Source organism: Zosterops lateralis (assembly GCF_965231275.1).
Source record: "Zosterops lateralis genome assembly, chromosome: 1".
In the NCBI taxonomy this organism is placed as follows: domain Eukaryota; kingdom Metazoa; phylum Chordata; class Aves; order Passeriformes; family Zosteropidae; genus Zosterops; species Zosterops lateralis.
The window spans coordinates 88,018,976-88,042,766 of record NC_139762.1 but is presented as its reverse complement, the minus strand read 5'-3'; the positions used below and the strand labels follow the sequence as shown (position 1 = coordinate 88,042,766).

General features: G+C 37.8%; 1 protein-coding gene across 9 annotated transcripts in view; it reads right to left on the bottom strand.

The window, feature by feature from the left end:
* The window catches only part of LOC310909938 (poly(rC)-binding protein 3-like), a 497,258-nt gene that overhangs the window by 238,072 nt on the left and 235,395 nt on the right, over positions 1 to 23,791 (bottom strand). For 2 of the 9 annotated variants that reach the window (XM_083862318.1, XM_083862320.1), the window contains one exon: positions 10,783 to 10,915. The exons of the other annotated variants lie outside the window; for them this stretch is intronic. The gene's annotated coding sequence lies outside the window, so the exon portion shown is untranslated. The remainder of the gene's footprint in view (positions 1 to 10,782; positions 10,916 to 23,791) is intronic. 9 annotated transcript variants of the gene reach the window in all.

Sequence of the window (23,791 nt, the reverse complement as noted above, 5' to 3'; positions counted from 1 at the left end):
GATGTGACTGCTGAAGGATAATTTCCAAGAGAGAGCATAGCTTCTGCAAGGAGCTTAGTGTGCTTAGTGAGAAGAATAGAAGTCCGAGTTTTCAGAATGGCTAACAAGAGGAATACATTTGTGACAAGTTCTCTGTGTGCATCAAAGACTTTGGTCACCGATGTACTTAGCACCATGGAATTGTAGAGTTGTCAAGGTTGGAAGAGACATTTAAGATCAAGTCAAACTTTCACCCAGCATCATCACTGTAACCCTTAAATCACTAAATCACATTAGCCAGTGCCAGATCCAAATGCCTCTTAAACACCTTCAGGAATGGTGACTCCACCACACCTCTGGAAAGCCCATTCCAATGCCTGACCACCTAATGGTGCATTTTTTTTTTTTTTCTAATATCTAATCTGAATCTCCCCTCTCTTTGTTTAAGGTAATTTCTTCTTGTCCTTTCACTGCAGTCACAGCAGAAGAGATGAGCCCCACCTCACTACAACCTCCCTTCAGGGAGCTGTAGAGAGCAATGAGGTCCTCCTCTGAGCCTCCTCTTCTGAGACTAAACAAAGCCTCAGCTATTCCCCCTAAAACATTCTGTAGTGCCTTCATCAGCCTTGTGGAACTTTGCTGCATCTGCTCCAGCTCTCCAATGTCCTTTATAAAGTGAGGGGCCCATAGCTGAATGCAGTACTCCATGTGTGGCCCCACCAGTGCTGAGTACAGGGGGAGTACAATCACTTCCCTGCTCCTGCTGGCCGCACCATTCCTGATACAGGCCAGGATACTACTGGCCCTTTGGCCACCTGGGCACACTGCTGGCTCATATTGAACTGAATGTCAACCAGCATGCCCAGGTCCCTTTCTGCCAAACAGCTCTCAAGCCACTCTTTCCCCAGCCTGTAGAAGCATTTGTATATTCCCATGGCAATGCACTCACACTAAAATGTTTAAAATTTCACTTCTATGGAACACAAATTGCTGCCACAGAGCTATAGTACATACCCAGGGGCTTCTGACACAATCTTTAGTAACAAACAAGTTTACAGAAATATAGTTCTGCCTGAAAATTATTCACAAAAGAGAAGAAAGGCTGAATTTAAGTAAAAATTTGTGCCCTTTTTCTTTTCCACCTCTGGCAGCAAAGTTACTCTTTGTAAGGGTAGCTATAAATATTTGATTGCAAATGTTGTGCACAGCGCGTTCATTGTTTCAAAAATCTATGTAAGGAGACAATACTCAGCTGGTAAAATCAATTGTGCATTTACATGTTGCATGTTTCTAATTAATTGCTTTGAAGGAAAACTTGACGAAATTTTACCTCTGGATCATCAATGATGTTCAATTGACATGCAGATGATATTGGAGATTTCCATGCACAGGTACCTAAAGATAAAGAGCTGTATCTTTACAGCTATCTACACACAGCTAACACATAGGCTCAGGTCTTCTTCTTTTGCAGTCATTTGTGCAGAGAGAAGTGAGGCAAAATGATGCTCAGGGGCCAGTAAGCTCTCCAAGAACAAGTGCAGTGTGTCTGCTTCATCAGTGGCTGGTGGAGGTAAGAGAAGTTTCCCTATTGCAATGGTTCACAGTTGAAGACCATGCTGGATTGATTTTGCCAGTAAGATCTATTTTATATCATGAACATCCAATGCTAACATGAAAAGAAGCAACAAAATGCTCATTTTAGCTGCACACTACAGATAGCAGTATAGTTTAAGAGGGGAACAAGGAACATGGTATTATTTACTTCCAACACAACAAAACCCCAATGGGTATATCACTGAGACAACATCTGAAATATTGTATTCCTGTTTCTGAAGTCTGTATCACAAAAACATCAGGAATTTTTAGAAACATTCTAAAACATTTTAGAAACATTATTAAAGAACAGGACATTGTGATTTATGGGTAAAGATTAAAAGATTAACGCATGGTTAAATTAAAACATTGGAGATAGGGGGTATGAAAATCAGTTTCAAGTACTGGAATGTCACGAGCAATGAAATGAGAGAGAAAATATTTTCACTTAATGCACAAAAATTAGTGATAATTGAATGATCATAACTATAAGCAAATCTGAGGTAACAATAGATAAGGAAACATCTCTCAACAGGGCACTTGAGTGCACTACACTGCTCCTTTTCAGAAATTGTTGAGGCTCACACCTCCTAATATAAATGCACATGCTAACTCATCAAGTTACCCACATGGGCAAAATAGCAGTCTAGGAGAGCACTCTCTGCGTCAGCTTTCTCCTGCAAACTTGCAAGACTAAATTAAAAACTAAGAAAAAACCAAATTGTATCAAGTTCAGAACAACGAATGAGAGCAGATTCTCTAAAAAGATGAGCTAAAAATTACCGTCCTTGGTTTTATTTACACTTTTTCTCCTGCTGGAAAGCTCCGAGCCTCTTAAAAAGCCCACAACACATTGCAACAATAATACAAAAATTGTCTTTGGTGAAACATTTCTCCTTGAAAAATCTTTTTAGTTCAATTTTATTTTAAGGGTAAGAAATCTCCTAAAAATTGCAGAATCTTTGAAGCCAGAATTTTTTGTTTTGAAAAACAAAACAGAAGCCATATTGATTTTCTGTCAACTGTATTTCTTAATAAGCATGAAATCCTCTTTCTTTTTTTTTTTACTATATTATCATGAATCTACTGACACATTTATTTTTAAATTTAAGAAAATAGTAATAAAGAAGCAAAAATTAGAGACAAAAATTATTGAAGCAAGCAAAAAATTATTCAAGATGCAACTAGTACCTAGCTCCCACTGTACACTTCATCCTCCCTGGCATCCACTGGAAGCCAAATGACATAGCACATTCAGGTTGGGCTGGTGGTCCAGATAACCTGTGCAGTTAATTGTAGCTTCAATTCTCACCCATAGACCAGGACAAAACCCACACAACAAATATTTCATTTAGGCAGAAAGCAGCCTTGGAGCTGTTGTTCATGAAGAATGAGCTGCATCCTTATATCTTTGATTTTAACTTTGCAAGTCATCATGTTCAGGTATGTAAGCCCAAGTAGGGCTTTGAAAAGATCCTGTTATAAGTCAGTGGCAAAATTTCCACTGACTCTTATGACCTGCTATGAGCCTTTGTGGGGAAAAAAAAAAAAAAAAGTCAGCAGTCTGAAAGACTGAAGATTAAATTTTTGGGAGGCACAACACTCTCCCACTTACTCAGAGTGGTCAAATGGCATCTATAACTCTGCAGTTCACTTGGACAGTAGCTCGTGTTTGCGCCATGTGATGCCAGCCAACTGATGTAGACATTTAATTTTCCTGGACTCATTCTTATAGTCAAGTGATAGTGATACATAACAGTTGGCTCCTATTGCTCTCACATTTAGCAAAATAAAAATTAAAATTTAAAAACTTCAGCCACAGATCTGGTTCTTTGCTGCTTTCACATAACAGAGCTGGGGGATGGCATTTTGCTCTCCCAACAGAGCTTTAGTGTTGAAGCAAACCTCTGAAACATACTTCAGCTCCCTTGCAGAGCACAGAGAGCAAAGAGCAATACCTAGAAGACTAATTTACCCAAATACAGGTATCTTCAACCACTCAGCTCTTTCAGCTGGAGACTGGCCCTTGGACATACAAAACCCACCTTTTGAGCCTGCACCAAAAGAGGCATTTTAATATGATCACTGTTAAACACAGAAAATCAGAGCAGCTGCAGTTTTAGTTCCTGCTATAGGGTTGCTGCCTGCTTGCTGGTGTGCACCATATTCAGTCTTGACTTCACATGGATGTGGGGAACCATTTCCACTTTGCATTTAAATAAATAACCCAGGATAGCCATTGAAACTAGGTAACACCTAGCTTTAAATAATTACTGAGCCTCATAAAGGTTGTCTTTGCACCTCAGCACAAGGATGACCTCAAATTGCCTATGAAAAAGCTAAAGCTGCCCACACTGTCATAGTAAAGCAACACCTCCACCATCTAAATTTAATGCAATGTAAAGACATCTATTTTTTCAGTGAAGACACGGCCTGAGGCTGCTGCTTCTGCCTTCTCTCTGTGTGGGGGCATGGATGTCTTTTGAACTTCCTGAAGTCAGCAATATCCCCTGGGTATTATCATGTTTATTTTAGAAAAGCCCTATTGTTCTGGAGACTAAGACCATTTCTGAGGCTATTTTGAAACTGCTCTTTGAAACTGTTAATTGTTCTAACCTTCAATTTTAGGGACATCAGAGAGAAGTGATTAAAGATCCATTTCCCCAAACAGAGACACTATTTTTATTCATTTCTTATGCCCTATTTGGCTATTTATTGCCCTTATTGTTTCTTTTGATTGTTGCTAGGGAGAAGGAGATTAAAACTCAATGTGCAGCACACTCATTCTAGGGTATAATTTTTCTGGTATTTAAAATAATATATGCTAGATAATAGATATAAATTACTGTGTCGAGCTTAAAAGAGGATATTATTGTGCCATATTTAGTTTTATTTTTTCCTAGTCTTAAAAAAAATATTTCCTGGAGGATGCGCAGGAAGAAGACAGATATGATAAATGCAAACAGATTTCCTCTGTGAATGCAAGAGGAGAAACATAAGGCCCCAAACAACAGCCTGTTTCCCTCTACAGAACAAAGAAGTTCCTCTCTAGACACTTTAATTATATTTTTTGTTACTGAAATATGTGCTGTCATGCATTATTCGGATCGTACTACATAATTCTATGAATAAAAATAATTTCCAATATAGCCATATAACTGATTCACCTGTAAAATAAAGACAAATATCCCCTATTTGGTGGTCAACTACACTGGGCAGGGCAAAACCCAGAGTTCCTCTTGGAAAAAGCAGAAAGTTAACCATCGTGTTTTGCTTTTGGTGTCTATTTTTTTTCTGAAGAGATCAATTTCTTTGAGAAGGTTGGTTTTTCCAAACATGATCAGCAGGGAAACAACAGATTCTGAGTAGACCACATGAAGTATCAGCTTCATTGATGAAGGTTATTTCGTGAAACTGAAGCAGGTGATCGAGGAGGAGGAGGATTTCCATATGAGCACTGCTAAACTGAGGTCAGTGTCCAGAGAAGGAGGAGTGATTTTCCCACTTGGGAGCATATCTGGACTGGATTTGTGGAAACTCTGGAGGGAGAACTGTCATGTGGAGATCTGCGCCGCTAAAACCAGGGCTGTAGGAATGGCTCTGCCACCCACAATGCACCACTTGGCTTGTGCTATTTTTCAATTTAAGCGAAAAAAGAGGAAACAAGTTTTACCAAGCAGGAAGTGAGGCATAGATTTGAGAAATCTCAGCTGATCCTTTATAGTAGATTAAAGAGCATATGCGGTATATTAGAATATATTCCAAGTAGTATTTTAGACTATATGAGATGGCATTTAGTAACACTGTGTCTATTACCCTTTTGCATATATTTAAACATTACAAGTATGACACCTTCAGCATAATCAGAAGATGAACTAGAAGAACTAGCCTAAACAACAGAATAACAGGGCTAAGGGCACAGATAAAGAGAAGAACACAGACTCTAAGATGATATGTTCTCTTGAAATTATGCCAAGAGGGCCAAAGCACACGTGGGAGAGATAAAGGCGAAGAGGTGAATGAAAGAAGACCACCACCATGGCCTGGAGACCACCACCACTAAGGACTGAGCATGTCCAGAAGGGCGTGGAATAATTACCATACCAATTGAGGATGGGCAGATCAGGAAATGAATATGTATGAAGAGGGTTTGTGGGATGTCATGCATATGTAAGACCTCAGGGAATAAGAAAGAGGGCAAATCCCCTGGGGGAGTATGCGTGTCTTTGGTGAAATTATTCCCCACCATTGATAAATACATACCGCTCTAACAACTAATAATAGTTGTGGGCCTAACAACTAATAATAGTTTTTCCCTGACATTTCAGGAAGAAAAAATTCTTTCAAGGGTATTGACAGATTTTTAAAGCTCCTGAAACATGGGAAAGAGTAGAAACTTGTGAGTAACTTTGGACAAAGCATTTACATTCTCTTAGAAACAATATCTGAAACAAGGTCGTTGATTCCTGTTACTGACACTTGCCCAGAAGAATTCAGAGAGGAAATTCTCTCCTGTATTAAAAGAGAAAACATGCCTGTGGTCACAATCTCCTCTTACCTCCTCAGGCTCAGTTTCTACAGCTGACTGCCTTTGGGCACATGCCTATGTGCTGCTCACATAGTTTTAACAGTGTCCCATGAGAAGGGGAACTTGGAAAGAGCAAGGTTTCATTCCCAGCATTACCAAAGAGTTTCTTGTGAGCCCTGGAGCATCTCATTTCATCTGCACTGTTCACTTCATTCAAAAATAAACACATAGCACTTGCCTATTCTGCTGCAGACTAAAAACATAAAGATATTAATGTACATGTATCACTCAAATGTTGCACTAATAAGCATCACACAGAAGCATCCCTAAATATTTACAGTGAACAACAGACAGTCACACCAAAGTGTGACTATCTTACATAAACTTTGGGTCCTTCTCTAACAGATATTACAATATGCCTTAATTGTATGACCAGAACTTTCACAAGTTGAACATCAGTTGTCAGTGTCACCAGTTTAGGGGGAAAAAAAAGTTAAAAAGCAACAAGAACATTAAAAAAATGAACAAACAAAACCAAAATCCCCAAACTTGAAAGAGCTTTCAAAAACTCCATTTCAAAAACTCATTGGACTTTATGACTTAGCCTGTGATAGTTTCAGTCTGTGACTGTTGCATTGGACATCTTCTGATGACCCAGAATAGATATATTCTGATGAATATAAATCTCAAGTTATATTTAGAGTGGCAATCACTGGAAGTAGCAGGAGAGCTGTTTTTATAGTAGAACCTTAATTCACCAATTTCTCTCAAGATCAATGACCTTAGGAATTATAGATGTATTTTAAAAGAAATACAAGACCCAGTGGTAATGGATGCAAGACAGATTATGTAAAATACTAGCTGCTTTCCTTGTGTTGGAATTTTGGAAACTTTGGGGTTTTGGTATATAGTAATTCATGTGAGTTAAGATGGAGGGCTTTGGGTGTTGTCTTAGTCCTTCTTCTTCACCTTCTCCATGCGTTTAGGTAGTTTTCTGTAATTGGTTGATAGAGACCACATTGCAGACTTCAAGAAGTTAGTTATTTGGTTTAAACTGAAAATAATTTCGGTGGCATCTCATAATTAGAAAGGTTTCCCTTGAAAAGACTCTGTGGAAATAGAAAGGTAAGCCATTTTACTTCATTTCTCTAGTTTACTAGATTGAGCTTACAGCTCATGAGTCTGTAAATAGGTAAGATGCAATAAACAACCAAGTCCAAACTCAAAATCTATGTTTCTTGTGTTATTCATCCTAACCTTAGCAAAGAAAAAAGAAGCCAAAACTGTCACACTCAAGGGTCCTTTAAAATATGTGATCCCTGAAATTAAGTATTTCTAGATATTATGAAGTGCTTAATTTACTAGTGCAGTTTGTATCCTCTGTCAAACACAAAATAAAAGATTCCCAAAGTTCATAAACTTATCAAATACAAGACATGGCATAGATATAGGTGAGTTTCTTTTGACTATCAGGTTCTAATGAACTTTCATTTCTGAGAACGTTTTTCTATCTTTTTATCTGCTCTTGTACGTGCATGCTACTCTGGCTACTTTTGTTGATATAAAGCCTAAGATATATAATATAATAGAGCAACAAGAAGTTCAGCCTTTGTATGTATTACAGGGTGGAAGGTGTTTCCTTTGAAGTAACTTCAGTTTTATAACATAAACATTAGGAAGCTGAAAAATATGGGGAACCAAGCAAAAATAATGATCATGCAGAGGTCAAGTGATAGAAAGCTGAAAAAATGACTGACTGCACAGCTCCACAAGGGAGGCAACTCAGGACAAAAAAACAAGGAAAAAGCTTCAGAGACAGTACCTACTTGAAAGTCAAGATTTAAATTAAAAGAAGAGATGGTGTAGGAAGCAGGTGAACAGAGCTGACATTTTAGGGAATTAAAACCTTAAAAATGGAAATAGGGAATAAAAAAGTAATGCAAAAATATGGTTTAAAAACAGTTTTAAAAGAAAAAGAAGAAAGCACATAAGGTGAACTTTTAGTAGATTTGAAGATCAGCTATCAAGGGAAAAATGAAAATATTAACATTTAAGGAGATGATGAGAGCTATAAAACATGATTCCCAAATATTATGAACAATCTTAAAAGTCATTCAGAAGACAAAAAATACTTTCCTGAAGATGCCAAATGAAAATATCCTTCTACTACAGTAGCACCTTAAGTAAACAGATGGTTAGGATCAAGTGTAACAACTGCATCAGCTACACCATTCCAACATTTTCAGATGAACCATTTCTGTGTTCAGATATTAGCCCAAGTTGGGACAAAACCAAAGTGTACAGAACTCTGACTAGTGTACATGTGTGTTACTGCCACTTCCCAGAGTGAAAACTTAAGGAAATACTTGCAAAAATCTGCCCAAATCACAGAATATGCTGAACTGGAAGGGATCCACAAGGATCATTTAAGTCCAACTCCTGCCCCTGCAAAGGACACTCCAAGAATCACACCATGTGCCTGAAAGCATTGTCCAAACACTTCTGTCAGGGTTGGTGCTGTGACCACTTCCCTGGGGAGCCTGTTCCAGTGCCCAACCACTCTCTGGGTGAAGAACCTTTTAGTAATATCCAAACCAAACTTCACAGACACAACTTCAGGCCATTCCCTCATCAGGTCCTGTCACTGGTCACCACAGAGAAGAGATGAGTGCCTGTCCCTCCTCTTCCCCTCACAAGGAAGTTGCACACTGCAATGAGGTCTCCCTTCAGTCTCCTCCAGGCTGAACAGACCAAGTGACCTCAGCTCCTTCTTATTCAACTTCCCCTCAAGGCCCTTCACCATCTTTGTTACCCTCCTTTGGATGCTCTCATTGTTTAATGTCTTTCTCATATTCTGGCACCCAAACCAGCCCCCAGCACTGGAGGTGAGGCTGCCCTAGCTCAGAGCAGAGCAGGACAAACCCCTACCTGTCCCCACTGGTGATGCTGTACCTGATGCCCTCCAGGACATGTTTGTCCCTCCTGGCTGCCAGGGCACTGCTGGCTCATGGTCAACTTGCCATTCACCAGGACCTCCAAGTCCCTTTCCATGGCTCTGCTTCCCAGCATCTCCTTCCCCAGTGTGTCCATCCAGGGTTGCTCCATCCCAGGTGCAGAATCTGACATGTTCCCTTGCTGTATTTCATGAAGCTGGTGATTGCTCAGTCCTCTAATGCGGAAGGAATTATATATATATATATACACGTGTGTGTGTGTGTTTGTCTCTGTGTGTGTGTGTGTGTGTGTGTATACACAGTATTCACCCCTTGGATAACCACAGTAGTTTCATTCAGAGAAGCAGCACAGATGTCTTTTTGCAGTCTAAAATATTAGCTAACCTCTTTTATGTCAATTAACATCTGCAGTTTCTAGGAAAGACAAAAAATACCAGTGTGATATCAGTATGGATGCACATCTTCTGTTTTGCTTTACATTTTGACAAATGTATTCCAACTTCAAGGAGATTAACATCAATTCTACTGAAGCATTCAGTTTTAATTTAGAAAAAAGCCATATTAAAAAAATAACCTTTAATACGTTTAAGCACCAACTTCCTCTGAAGGAGAAACTATTGTAGAAAATACCTGCAATGGATATTTACCACAATTTTTTTCAATCATGATTTAAATGTTTCAATCAATATGGCTTCAGAGCATGTCTCTAGTGAGATCAACTAGTCAGCACTTCAAGCTCATCTACAATCTTAAACCAAATCACACGATATCTAAATGAAACCAGCCCCATTTTTTATGAGATAGGCACATTGAAATTTTCAAGGGAGAAGAATCAAGTCCCAGCAAGAATAATTCAGAAACATATAAAAATAAACTCCTGATTTTAAAATCAGACTATCAGAATGAGCAAATTTGATCTGGTTTAACTATAACCCCAGATTATATTGATACAATGGCTCTATTTTTATGATTTCCCTTTGTTACAGTAAATTCAGATACCAAGATGAGAAAATACTCACAATTTCTCAGGTTCATCTTAATTTTGCAACCAAAGCCGAGCTCAAGACTCTCATAGAGAATCTTATTACTCTAATCAACTAATGATGTCACCAACTACAACATAGACCCAGGGCCAGTACTGAAACTGCTTTAATTACTGTTTGAAGCCTCATGGAAGATGTGATAAAGTACTAACAGAGATTTCCATGCCCTTGAGTGATAATCTGCAAAGCTCTGAAAATTCAGTGTGTAGCTACTCCAGCATAAAAGCCAGAAAAGATAACACCAAGAATTTACATAGCATCATTTTGACTTAAATCAATACAAAAAACCCCTTGTAAGTTTGTGATTATAGTCACAAGTTATTTTGCTTAAATTGGTAAGAGAAATCCCCCAAATATGTAAATTTAGAGAATAATAGATGAAGAAGGTTAATGATTTCTAACTGAAACCTTTTTCATTTTTCAACTATATTCTGCATGAGAAAGGTCGCTTATTTGGGAATGCCAAACAAGCAAAAAAGACATTAATTAGCTAAATAAGACAAAAATAGCAAGATAAACAAAAATGAAAATGAAATGCTTCTAAACTTAATTTAGGCAGAGGGCATAATCATTCTGAAACTTAAAAAAAGGTAAACAGAGTTTTAAGAGTCACTTTTCAATTCAATCGACATGTAATGTGCTCCATTTACATGCAAAACCTATCTTGGCTAAATAAGCTACTCACAGTTGGAAGAGGTTCAATTTTCCAATTACAGCTAATAGACTTCCTTGTGGAGGTTGAGAGAAGAATCACGTGCAATATAAAAGCTTGTGATGACCAGGTAAGTTGGGAAGGAGCAGGTCATCAATAAAAAGATCTGGAATAGAAAGAGCAGCTGGTTTTTCAAATGGAGGAAAACCATTGCAGAAACAACTGCAGGGACAGATCCTGGGAGCTGCTGGTGTGCAGGGTGGATATGCAAGGAAAATGAGGAAATAAGGTGAGAATCATTTACCACTCAGCTACAGCTAGGAAGGAGATATGTTTTGCTATTGCCCTTCTCTACTGCATTTGACTCATGTAGAGGCACTGAAGCCAGAACACCATGTCAGGGTAAATGAACAGCTATAGAATAATATTCTGATTTTTCAGATTTTAAAGGCACATTCTTGAAGAGGGCAGCAGCCAAAAGCACCTAAGAAGCATAAAATTTAATGACTGTTTCTGGAGGATTGCTTTTTGAACTGTAGGAAGACAGAAAATCATGATAATATTCAAAAATATCTTTATGTGTGTTATACCCTTTAACCTTCACTAAAAATACAGGTGTTATTTCAGCTCTTCTACATCATTACAGGGATTCTTCAATGAGTTTGGCTCTTCAAGAGTCCTAAGTGGATAGTCAGGAGGAGTCAGGCCACTTCATCTGGGTGGTGTTGCAGAGGTGTTTCTGGCTCTGGTTCCAGCCACAGGCACACCTTCCAGGCCCTGGAAACCCTTCCTCATACTTCCTAGCCATCCTTATCTCCCTCTTTCAAGCTGAAGCCTCAGAGATATCTGAGATATCTCTGCATGAACAAACAGAGATGGGGAACAGTCCATAGGGCATTTCATGCCACAGTTGGCTGCTCCCAGCTGAGCAATATGCAGTGACCTCCAGAAAAACAAAAGCCCACTGCACAGTGGGTTGCAGAAAGGTCATGCAGGATCTGCACTGTTATGTGATAGGATTTCATAGGAGGTGAGAAATGCAGATTTTCTAGAATAACCTTAATTATTAGCAATGTTAGTTGCGTTCTGCACTATGTCACAAGGGAAACCTCTCCAGCATTATCTTAAAAACAATTAATGGGAGGAAAGAACATTTTCTTCCTGCTACTGTTGCAGGTGCAAGTGCAGAATCTGTGTAGAACAGGAAAGAAGGGGAGGGAAGAATGGAGTTTGCAAAAAGAATAAACCATTCACGACTGGCTTTATTTTGTGTAATAAGTAATTTTATTTTCTTGCTGTTTTTTTTTGGTTTTTTTTGGGGGAGAGTTTGCGGTTTGAAGAATAAAAATTAGATGTGATAAAGTTATTTCATTAGCCTGTACAAATCATACATTCAGCCATTGTCATGATAAAAAAATGGGAGAAGCAGCAGCAATAGAGGTAAGAAAGAACTGAAAATACACGAAGGAAAGAAAAGGTAAGTGGAAAGAAATTAGGGCTAGACAGAGCACTGTATCTTTTTGCAGTACTATCTTTTCATGTAAAGGTTTCCACTATCTGCTTCAACAAAAGACTCTCTTATACAGCCTAAGAAAAGGTTAAGTCAGAAGTCAAGGGCAAAAGTGGTATGTTAATACAGGTGAAATATATTCTTTTGTGAAAGGAGCAAAAAGCTTTCCTTCATTGTTTTATTCTCACTGAACTTTGTGAAAACCACATTTTCATGTGAATTCAGGATTTCTTCTGTGGCCTGTCAAGTGTTTCTCCTAATATATAACATCAAAGTGAGTTGTGTAGATAGATTAGTTCACCCAGTTCACAGGATTTATAACTGTTCATAGCTAAATAACTCCTTATTTGGTATAATACACCTTGTATTGGAAACCTGAGGTTTCCAGTATTCAGTCTTCATCTCTGATCTGAAGGGTAAGGAAACCTTCAGGCTGACATCATGGGCAGAACAGAGAGGTCAGGTGGCCAAGATTAAAGAAGCAAGATTTCAGAGTGTAATCTAAAAAGCTCACAAGGAACTCCTTGCAGATACTGACAGGAGGCACTTGACTTTATTGCAGTGCTGTTCACTCAGGACAGGGCCCTGTACTTGGGATTCTCCCAGGCTCTTTAAGGTCCAACATCACACATGGGTGTACATATTAATATCACTGCTGACTTAGCTTTGGCAGCTGAAACATTGATTGACTGAAGGTGTCTTGCTTCCCCTTTTCTAGACAGTGGTCTGTGAGATCTTGCAGTTCTTTATCAGAGCACTCAGAGGAGCTGAAAAAAGTTCTGGTTCATTGGCAGAGACACCTCTGGGAACAGCTTCTTCCCAGTGTCCAAAGAACACCACAAATTAAAATACAAATACTAAGAAAATGGTTCTGTAATCTTGCCAAAACGTGACATGTTGGATTTTCAGAGTTTCTTTCAATTACTGTATTTATTGGAAAGATATTTATAAACACACATACAGTGAATGTATAGATGTGTACATATGTATTGCACACATTTCTCTGTGTGTGTATCTAATTATGCCTATGTTATATACATATTTACATAAAATAAAATGAGGCTTTATTATTGCTGAGCTATATTGCCAGTACTTTTGGGTGTAAATTAGAACAAAATGACAGGAGAACATGAGATTACAAGCATATTTGTAGCATATAACTTGAATAGGTCTCTTCCAACTGCTGTTGCAAATAAACAAATGAGACTGACACAAATCCATTACCAGGCACCTTTCAGCCCATTCTTTCATCCTGTTCTTCCATTTTACATATTTCTACTAAAAGACATGTCCCAGATTATGCTGTTCCAACATGGGTTGTAACTAACATGCATTGTTTATTAAAAATAATGTTAAGGGGAAGCATGTGGGGATCTCTGGAATACTATTCAGCTCTCACTACAGTTAATAAACACATCATAAAGTCTTGTTCAATTTTACTAATGCTCCTTCTCCAAACTGCTGATTATATACAGCATTTCAAAACTACTGCTTTGTGTTAGAGGCTGACACACAAGAACACACAGGAAAAATGAGTCTGAAAAGCCAGTCTCAGCCTGTGATTATAACTAAATTTGAGCTGGCGCCATGCTTAGCTTAATTACACAAATTGAAATGAAGGTTAGAGAGAAAAGCAGGAGAGCTGTATCAGTGGCTTGTGCAGCACAAAGGCAGTTGCCCCTGCAGGTCAGCCAGTGGAGGAGAGAAAGTAGGCACACAGGATGGGAGGAGTAGCCAGGAGACAGCCAGGGGTGGTTGAGTGATCCTGAGTCCTGCTGAGACCTGGCCTGAACTGCAGCTTAAAGTTTTGGGTCATATAAATGAGTAATTGGGTAATATAAATCAGTTTTGGGTAATATATTTCACTTAAGTAAAGCTACATTACCTTATGCCTGTTGAAAATCCAGTCCAATATATTTCAGTTGATAGCAATGATAAGTTGAGAAACAGATTTAAAATCACCACTTGCACTTGATGAATCAGTAATAATGAAAATGCAACCAGCTGGGAAAAATATCCCTTCAAATGAGAGCTTTACAATGCTACCATTATGTTGCACATGTTATTAAAAAAATAGTCTAACAGGTTGATTAGCCCTTTCTAATGGTCCCCATCCATTATTAATAAAGCAATCATATTTTTAAGGCCTGATTCTCAATTATTTCATTAACTGAATGAAAAATTAAACAAAGATGAAGAGAGAAACATTTTAGCTTCCTTAGCAGCCCTGGAGAGAAGAACCTTTTCTCCCACAGAGTATTTACTGTATTGTGTGACAAATGGAATAACCAGCCATTACCACTAAGGGTTTTGGCTGGTGAGCATATGCCAATGAACCACCAGATTTGTTCATTAAGTCTGACTCATGGAAAGGCTAAAAGAGTACATCATCTCAGCAGTAGGAAAATGCCAAAAAATTAGGTGCTTTGTTTGACCTTTGTTTGTGAAATAGCTTAATCCAGAAATGAGGATGAAAGCCTCCTGTAAAAATGCTTCATCTTCTGGAAAAGAGCAAAAAGCAGCTTTTTTTCTAATACAAGCTCAGTAATACTTATGCACAAATCCATTTTTCAGCAAATCATTCAGAAACAAAAGAGAGCTGTTCAGGCCAACTGTCTCAAATGAAATTCTTAAACAGAGTAACAGAACTTCAAAGAACAAGTTAAATATTTAAAACTTGAGATGCTTCCCATTCTTTTGTTTATCTTCCCTGCACTTACACAGACTTAACACAGTTAACACATTTCCATTTTCTGACAGATTAGTACCCACTACCCTATGTGAGAGACAGAGATTCAGTTAATGTCCTAGCATATGGTAATAGATGCACGCTGATTTTTGTAGACCAAATTAATTATGCTTATCAAATTATTTTTACATACACAAGCAGTAATGGACACTAGCCTATAGGTTAATACTCCAGCCTTGTTTTACAATAAAATGTGTGTCTGAAAAATAGCCAAAAGTGGATGAAACCATCCTCTTTTGGGGAGCTGAAGCTCTTAAATGTTTTCTATTTATTCCTTTGTTCTTTCTGAAAGCCTCTATTCACTGCAGCCCTACTAACAGCTCTGAAACCAAAAGTGGCTGCAGAACATTGCCTATCAGAGACTCTCAAAAGACCTAGGGACAGGACTGAAGAGGAGGCATGAAAGAGCTAAAGCAGGGAGAAATGGATCAGAACATTTCCCCAGTGACTCCCCAAGCTGCTCTTGCTACATCTTCATAGCTAATGCACTGTATCTGTACTTTAGAAAACAGGCTTATGGGACAATTCCTTCCCACATTCCTTGAGATGTCTCTCAGGCTAGGAACATAAGTGATCAGCAAGGCATGCCTTTGTGTCAGAAGTTAAGTCACCTCACTCACTCTCACTGCTTAAACCACTTCACTGTAACCCAAAGGTGGAAAAAACAGAAAAGTGATTTTTTTTTCATATGCAGAGAAGGCAGAGCATAGCATTCAAGAAATATGGTTGCAGGAATGTTGAAATAAATACTCATTTGTATTGCTGTTCCAAATGTCTTATTTTCTCTTTTTTCCTCTTTTTCTTTCTTTGATTTAAATGCAACTCTACAACACCTAAGTTTCTTTTATATTCAAGGCTGATGCAAAGAGGGAATAGTTGTAAAGTGAAATGAAGGCAAAGATGTGGTGAATGGAATCTCAAAGTTTGCCCTAACAACACAAAGCAACAGAAAACAAGATATGTTTCTGGGAAAAGATGATGAAGGACACAGTGAGATTCTAGGAGAAAACAGACAACTGGTTTATTACTATTACTTAAATAATAAACCATAGAATTCTTCCGAAAGAATTTTGTATCATCAGACTAAGCTTAACATAATGTTTTCCTTCTGCTGTTGTCTGAGACTAGCATATTCAAGAGTTTATACTACTTCTTCATACGTCCTCAAGCCTTTGTTGCAGCCCAGACAATGTTGAGCTACAGACACAGCTGCAGCTCAGACCCAGGGCAGAGCAATACATCAAAACCCTTGCCTTCATCCAGGCTCCAGTCCAACCACACTGTCAACAGAGAGTGCTGAACACCCTAAAGCTCATCCATCACTGTGGCTCTCCCTGAGAACCACGTGGATGTTGGATCCATGTTTACACACGTTGTTGAGAATGGAAATGACACGGTTCACAGTACACTGTGTGTGCTCTCCTGCACCCTTGCATCAACAGATCAGCCAGAAGCACAGCCTAAAGAGCAGACACCTGAGCAGGCAGACCAGCAAGCAGGTCTCAGACTCCGGGACAATGGCAGTTTTTTTCTGTTCATTGTGTATGATGCCTTCTTCCATGGCATCCTTTGATTACTGTTCCTGTAAACATTATTTACTACTAAAATTTTCTGGACTGCATGAGCCTTGACAGCCACATCTTCTCTGCAAGCTTTTTAAGCCCAAATTTTATATATAACTTGTTTCCAGCATTTATTATAAAGCAACATTTTTTGGATTCTCATTGTATGACGAACACTATAATGAGTCAGACTGACTAAATGGCTATGGAGTGACCAAGATGTTAAAGTCATAGGAAAGGAGGAAAGGTTTGCTTCTGTTAGCATTTTGCTAATGTGCTTCATATTGCTAATCCTGGACCTCAATCTGCAAATACAATATTTTCAGATTTGGAGTGCTGGGATCATTTTTGAGGTCATCCATTCTTGTGCTGGAAATTCAATTTGGCCTTACAGTAAGTGAATTAAAAGAATTAAAAAAAATATTAAAAACTGATGAGATGATAGTACAGCATATTATAGTATCAAAATATCTGATTTCTGATTTACTTTTTGCAATGCTATAGAAACACACTAATGTGTAGAAGTCAGAGGTCTGAAAAGACTGGAAGACAATATCCATATCTAGTATATAAGATATTTAGTGCAAATAATACCCACTGATTACCTGTTAGTAAAAAAAACTAAACTAAATTAAAAAAAACATTCATAGTATCACACAATGTGGCACAAAAGGAAGTGCTGTATGACAGACATTGATAAACCTGTGAAAGTCAGAGATGCTGTGTATGTATGAGTCATGCCAGTTGTGATTCTTTGTAGTCATACTTTGAATTAAGTGATATATTTGTCATTTCAGTACCTCTGAAAAGGCTGAATTTACTCACTTTCTGCTATTATGAAAGACCTGTAATCATAACTCCTGCATCATTACATTATCAGAGAGCTAGATTATGAACCCTAATCTTTCCACTGCAGATGACAAGAATTTTGTCATGAGATTTGTGCAAAACAAAATCAGTTCAACTACTCCAAATCAGTATTTCAGCTTGATAAATGTTTTTGTGTAAATGTTGACAAACAGAAAGTGCTACTGCTCCTGCACGTTCAAGCAGAAAGTAGATGAATAATTATTAGAGAACATATTTACTCAGGAAATTTTTAAAATTATCCACAATTTTGTTTTCTTTTTGTTTGCTTCTGATATGTAATCAATGTATTTCAGAATATCTCCTATCTAAGCAGTAATCTCTAAAAAATAAAATTAAAACATGTGCAGATAAAAACACAGGGGCCCTCAACAAACATTTGACTTAGAGCAGTAGTCCCTGTTTCAGCAAGTCTGCAAGAAATTGAATGCCCTTCTTTCCTCATCTTTATCAATGCCTTGCTGGGGAAGTTAGGGAAGATACGTATTTTCCCCATCTATCCAATGGATTTCTTGGGATCTTTTATCAGCCAATGTTTCTAAGTCATTTGGGTAACGTTTACAAAGAACTTTAGTACCTTACTAGTGTAAAAAAGAATATGAGAGGCTGATTTTTATAATTCGTTTTGGCTGAGGTCTTTTTCCCATTCATTTTCCTACAGCAGAGAAAAAGCTTTGTTTAAAATTTCGTAATCACATTGAACTTTCTGGGAATCAGACAGTGGCAGAATTTTTTGAAGAGAAAACACTCGGACATGACAGAATTCTGCATCAACTAAAGCCTTTCTGAACTCCCTTGTAAAGATAAGGCATCAAATCAATTATTCAAATTCTCTTCACTACATCAGTGTTTGCTTACACAGACTTAACAGGTGAACTAACTTTTTTCACATGGGAGGATTGTTTCATTGGTTTCTTGTTTTCAGCTGCTGTATATTATAAGGGAGGGATTCTAGACTAGTTTCACTAGATTCCAACACTGATACCATTGGGAGGTCAAAACCTGAGGCATCCTCTAAATAGGTATTTTCAAGTCTAATAACTAATTAAAAATTAAAGCCTCTCCTGCCTTTTAAATAATGAATTGAGAATTCTTTGTAGCTGCATCTGGGTTTTGAGTTTCTGTAATTGCTTTAAAAATTGCTTTTTGCAACCACTGGGGCTATAGACCAAGATCATGTAAGTTGGTACACGCCTATGAGAATGTGGGAAACAGCTGTAGGCTGGTTTAAAAACAAAACAAAACCCAAAAAACCAAAACAAAACAGCAAAGAAAATCTTATCCAGAATATACCTTTGGGAAGCTGATTTTTTCTTATAAGGCATCATCTCTTCCCTGATGGAAGGATCCTCACAAAATTTTATGCTCTTTTTTTTTTCCTTCCCCTTCCCCCTCCCTTCCCTTCCCTTTTCCTCCTTTTCTTTTTTCTTCTCTTTCCTCTACAGAAATTTTGGCTAATGAATAGAAAAAGTTTATGACAGTCCAAGCCACTGTTAAGAAGCAATTGACTGTCGATGGCACAAGAAATGGTAGGGCTGTAGGCAGACACCTTCTTTAGAGCACCGGGGATAGAAGGAGGCATATGAATAAAAAAAAAAAAAAAAATCCTTCCTCCACATTCTTTTAATGACAACAAAGAAATTTTTCCCTTTCAGAATAGAACTCTGTCTTTCTCTCTCTTCCTCCCACATTGCAGTATTCTATTCCCCTAATTTCCATTATTAAACTTTGCTTAGACATAAAAATGCCAATGAAACAGCACAGAGCGAAACATTATAAAAAGAACTCCTTCTGGGAACTACAGACCTCCTAAGATATGGATATGAGTAAATGGAAATTTGAATCTGTGAAAAAGAAAAGGACCTTGTTAAAAAGCACATTAATAACTCAGGAGAATAAAGACAAAACTACAAGAAAACAAGCAGTGCTGTTACCCCAAGAAGAACTTTGTGGGAGCTTGAAGTAATAAAAGTTATATTCTTCCTAAGTGGACTTGCTTGCATGCTGCAGGTTCTAGGTGCTGTGAAGACACAGCTTTGATGTCACCAACCACCCTCCCCCAAATCCCCTGCATGGTGATTCATAAGGGACTCCATTTATTTATAACATGGCAGTCACAGTTGTTATTGTGGTTGTCTTAGTGTAAGGATTTTTTCAGTGAGTTACTGGTATTAGAATTTTCTCAGCCACCCATAAAAACGTGCTATAATTTCTCAACTCAGTGACAACGTGTCCTATTTCCAAGACATTTGACAACCCCCTCACTCCCAGATCCAAATCCTCATATTTTATATTTGTGTTTTATATTTCTGCACCATTTTTCTCAGAAGCTGTTACTGCTTTTCCTGATTTACTCAATTTTAAATTAATCCATTTGGTCCTCCTCTTCTGGCAAGAGCAAGATGTCCTCAATCATAATAATAGCTAAAACTTATTTGAAGAATAATGAATTTGTTTTTCTAGTTGCACCACATACAACTTTATTCTGCTTAAACATGCCCTCCAAAACCCCAAAATGTCAGTTGTTTCCCAAATCCAAAATAATATAAATAATTTTCAGCACATTAAAATTATATAGAAGATGAAAATTTGAATATTAGGTTTTGATCTATTTCTACTATAATCAAATTTAGATAATTTTTTTTCTAAGAATCAGAACCATACCTACCACATTGCAAATGAAATAGTGCTTTACTTCATTACACAGAAATTTATTAAGAGATGTAAATTGGAGAGCTTTCACTCTGTCTCCCACAGGAAAAATTCTTACTTCTAGCAGTTTCTTTTTAAATCAGCCGTCAGTCTGATTGTCACTAGTTTAACATCGTGTTACGTGGAGTTCTTCCAGTTTTATAAAGCAGGAGGGAAATTTACAAACTTGTGGTGAAGTATATAAATAATGAAGGATGTGCTCTGTGAAATGCTGATAACCCGCACTGAGACACAGCAGAGCCTGTGTAATGACCAAAATGTCAACAAAGGCAGTCTCTGACAGGTCTCTTGTTTAAGTGGTTGTCCAATTTCCAATTTCCTGTTTTGCATTTATAACATCCTCTATGGAGGAGCTGTACATTCTACTATTCTGGTCAAGCAGTCATTAGTGCAGCTCAGGAAATATATTCTTCCTGTTCACATTTGGAATTCCAGTTCATATTAGTTCTAACATTATAAATTGCAGAGGTGAGTCGACTACTGTAATTTGAATCTTATCTCCTTTCACTTATATTAGTATTAATATTAAATCCTATACAAATATTTGGCATTGGTGTCTATTTGATTGTCTTCCTTCCAGTAAGATGTGGACATACACTATTACATTCATGTCTTCATTTAGTTATGAATTCTTAATCCATCTCAATTCTTAAACTGACACAATTTCTTTAGAAGTACATATACCACTGCCCTTGGCAATCTCTTCAAAAGACACTTCATTGGTTTTTAATTTCCTATACATTTGGTAAAGAAGATAACCAATCATTTACTTAAATATATGAATGTCTTCTGTCCTGCCTTAGAAGCAGTACCCCAAAATTCTGTTCTTGTACCTAGTAGAAACTTCAGCATCTCAGTTTATGATTATCCTCTCGACATCCTAAAGACTGTCTGGGGGAAGTCTCTGGCTACTTTTTGATCTCTTTTGCTAAAAACTGAGCTATGGATTTCAATGAAGGCATAATTTCTTCAGCCTGGCATACTGTTTTCTCCAAATGCTACAGCTGGACTTATGCACTGCTGTGTACATCTGAATAGCATATAGTTATGACCTGAAAAATGTTCAATTCTTTTATGCTTGGTATTATTAGCAATTTTGCAATTAATCTTACAAAAGTCAAACAAAGCTTGCTACCACTGTCATCAGTAGCTGTCTAGAACATTGTAAGTAAAGGCCAAACATACTTCTCCCAGACTCCAGTAACTCAAGGACTCCCCAAGCCAAAGATGTTATCTTCCATTTGGACAACCTTGATATTCTTCTTCCATTGATTTCTCCAATCTGAATCTATGTAAAGAAACAACTAGCAAAATTGTAAATGCAAAAGTTTTCATCCTTGGCCTGCTCTGAGTGCTCTGTCAGATTTTTATCACAAGCAGTAACTAAACCTTGTGCTGGAGCATCTGTGGATGTCAGTTATATATAAAAGACAAGCAGAGTTGTGTTTTATCCTTGTGAATTGACTAAATATAGAATGAGACTGAGCTGGATCCCTGCTGAAATGAAACGTGGCTTTAATGCTTATGACTACTCTATAGAGTTGAAACTTGGGAAGAGCAGAACAAAATTCTTTCTAAAATGCAATGCCACATCCTCTTCAATAGGAAACACAGCTCCACAGAAGATCAGTGGAATGACATAGTTTACAGTGCCTCTCCACTGTTTCTGCCTCAAAGCACTGTCAGGTACAACATATATGTGAAAATTAAAGACAAAACAAACTTTGTTAAGCTGAGAGACTGCATAATGCAGCTTAAGATATAAACTCCATACCTTTAGGAGAAACTTAAAAAAAAAAGTCCATCTGTTTCTGTATGAAAGAGGTAGAACACCAGACTGTACATGTTACTCTTTTTCAACGAGGCTACTTCAAAACTATGTGGGATGTGAGAAATGCTCCTTGCCCAAGCACATGGTCCTTGCTTAGCTCTCCTGATCTTTTGAAAGACTTCTGACCGAGTAAAGTTCAAAGCCTCTGAACACTGTGTTGGGCATGCTCTGCAGCTATTTTAATAGCCAGGAGGTGTACCCTGAAATAGAAACACGGTGCATTCATGAGCAGCTGTGAAGTGTTCAGCTTTCAAAAAGTGTAAGAAGCACCACACACATTTGCCCAGCTGCTTCATCCTAATATATAGCTTATCATTTGCTCTAGTTCAAAGCTCTAAAACACTGCATCTGAAAATGCAGTTTTAAGCATTTAAACCCAAGTTAATGCCTCAGAGTCTCATGAGAGTTTAAAATAAAGCCTAAAGCCTTTATATCAGCTGGGCTAAAGAAAGAGCAATAGTCTTTAGAAGAAGTAGAGAGAGCAAGAGTAGGAATGGAGAAGTAGCTCTATCATCCTGAGGATTTCTTCAACCACATCAACCAAATTTGTATATGGATATTCAAATAAGTATAAATACACAGACATGCAGGCATCTATGAACAGAATCTGTTATTTATCCTGAAATTATATGAAGTAATTTCTCTTATTGTCTGAGACAAAACTTGCTTTCTAAATCAGCTGGCTACCATCCAATTAGCCTTGTGCCAAAACAATACCTAAAGGCAGTTAATCTCTAGAACTGGAGACTTCTCTAGTTTTACAGAAAATTGAACTTCTGTCAAACTGAACAGTCTATGATTCTGCTGGAACAATGTCTATTGATGTGAGAAACAGAAAAATGTTCAGGGTTCAGTACAACATGGAGCGAAGAAAAATGGCTTACTTATCTATCATTTTAACATACAAACTGCTTTAATAAAACTCTGAGAAATGACACTAGGAGACAAGTCATATAATAAGAATTTATTGGATGTCTTCTGCTTTATAAGCTCTTTCTTAGACCGTCCACTGTATTTAGGTTCCTGAAGCTTTTATATTGGAGACTTGAAAAGAAAATCACACAGATATTTAGGTTCTTGTAGCACCAACTTCACTAATTATGTCTGCTTCTCTGTATCTGGAAGCTGACCTGCCATAACAAGTCACTTGTTCCCCTTCATGCTTGGAATTCCATTGAGACATTTCAGTTCACACAAAACCAGGGAAAAAAAAAACTTCACAGGGAGTGCCTTTGAAAACAGATATCCTCAAGGGAAGAACTATCTATTCTAATTTTTCTATGATGCAGAGTCTATACTGGTTTTACAACAGCCAGCCTGGAGACAGTAGGTATAAGCAAAATAAGTCTTTGACAGCAGAATTCCAAGGCATTTATGGCTGGAGAAGGGATCCAGCAATGCCAGCATCACATGCAGCTTCTCTCCTCTGAGCAGCCCTTCAGTCCTGCTGCTGTCACAGAGAGGGAGGCTGAGTTGGAGAACATGGTTACTATGAGAGAGGAACATCCCACTAGGCAACTGCATCTTGCCCTTGACAGCATCTGGAGTAGCAAGCTCTGTCTACACTTTCATAAAGACTTGAGTTGGCTCAGAGAGAAGAATTCACATATTACTCACTGTTTTAAGACAATTATCTATTCTTTCTATCCCTGTACTTACTTTGTAATCAAACTTTCAGCAGATGAAATGAAACATCATTCTAATTACAAGTGCATCTTCAAAACATCACTCCTGAGCATAATTTCCCAGTGACTAGACAAAGAAAACCTCGGATTTACCATCTGCTTTTAATTCCTTTCTGAGTGAAGATG